The following is a 1,580-nucleotide window of genomic DNA, read 5'->3' as shown; positions in this document are numbered from 1 at the left end:
CCTGCTCTCCCTCCAAGCGCCATCTTTGGCCGGGATGCCCTTGGAAGTAGCGGGGGGGTGGGGGGGGATGTGGGAGCAGAGCTGGGAAAACTCAGGGCTGGGGCTGAGCGAATGTGCCCCGGGCTCCCGGGGAGGGTCTGTGCGCCGTGGGGCTGGTGGCCCCTCCGCCTTCGTCATCCTGGAGCTCTTCCCAAACGGCTCCAGCGCAGACCGGGAAGCGGTGCCAGCCAGCTGGCTCTGTCCTGCCCACAGATCTCGCCTGCTCGTCCTATTTTCCTCTGCTGTCTTTGGCACCCGTTAAAGAACCTGCTCGGGTTTTGTTTGCCTTAACCCTCCCTGTGCCGAGCTCTTCCCGCTCTGCGGGGTCCTCTGCTTCGGGGACAGCGATGCATCCCCCTTCCCATCAGCTGGCTCTGGGTGACGTGCTCCAGGGCTGCTTTGAGCCTCAAACCCCTTCCCATCACGTTTATCTCTTTCCCACCTCGTTGCCACCTCCCTGCTGCTGTCGGATGCCTCCTCTGGACCGCGGCAGATGCCCAGCGCAGGTGCCCTGAGGACACGGGTCCCTGCACGAGGCTCCCTGGCCACTGTCACGCCACCAGCCAGGCAGGGACCGGCCACTGGCCTTCCCCGGGGCTCTGCCAGCCCATGTGGCTTTGGGACCGCAGCGCCGTCATGCTCAGCTCCCGGCGTCCCGCTCCACGGAAGGAGCGAGCGGGTCCCTTTCTGTCATCAGCTTGGGCTCGGGGCAGGATCCGGGCTGGGCGGTGGCGGGACAACCCCCTCTTCCTCCGTTTGAGCTTTTTGCCTCTTATTCTGGACGTCTGGTTTTGAGTCTGTACCAAAGGAGGCTAAAATTAACGTCCTCAGAAGATGCCGTAAATATTCTATCTACCGGGAAGGCAGTGAAGGCGCAGCCTTTTACAGCTGTCTTTGAAAGCCGTGCGGTGTTTTATATTTAGCTTTCCATTTCCCGTGCGCTGCTGCGGCTCTGCCTTTAGATAAGACGGCTTTGCCGGTCCCGCTCGCCGCATCCCCAGGAGCTGGCGAGGCGAGGCGAGGCGCTGGGCTGTCTGAAGGCTTCTGCTGCCTTATGCAAACCCAGAACTATTTTGGCCGTGAGGTCTCTTCCAACCCAAACCGTTCCATAATTCTATGATCCTGCCCACCCCGAGCCCCTGGGTCAGCCCCTCATCCCGAGCAGCTCCGCTGACCTGGCTGCAGCCACGCTTTTCTCGGCTAATAAATAACTCGGCAGATGCCCATCCTGCGTCCGTGGCTGAGAGCTGCGTGCTGAGCCCGGAGCTGGCTGCGCTGCAGAGCAGTCCCCGCAAAAAAACAATAAATACGCGTTAAGCTTTTTCCTGCGCTCCTGGTGCTGTGCTCGTTCCCTAACGCCGACAGATCCCCCCCGCTAAAAAAGCACTTCAGCTCGAGGGGATTCCCAAAGAGCGGCTCTCGGTTTGAGGGCAGGTTTCGGTGGGGTTTCTGATGGCTGTTTTTTGGAGGATGGGCGGTGAGTGCGGTTTCTGAAGGAGAGAGGTGTTCCAATGCGGTGAGTCGTCTCTGAGTCACACTTT

This window comes from Charadrius vociferus, unplaced genomic scaffold (genome assembly GCF_000708025.1).
Source record: "Charadrius vociferus isolate BGI_N301 unplaced genomic scaffold, ASM70802v2 scaffold1158, whole genome shotgun sequence".
In the NCBI taxonomy this organism is placed as follows: Eukaryota; Metazoa; Chordata; class Aves; order Charadriiformes; family Charadriidae; genus Charadrius; species Charadrius vociferus.
Note: the sequence above shows the minus strand (reverse complement) of the source record.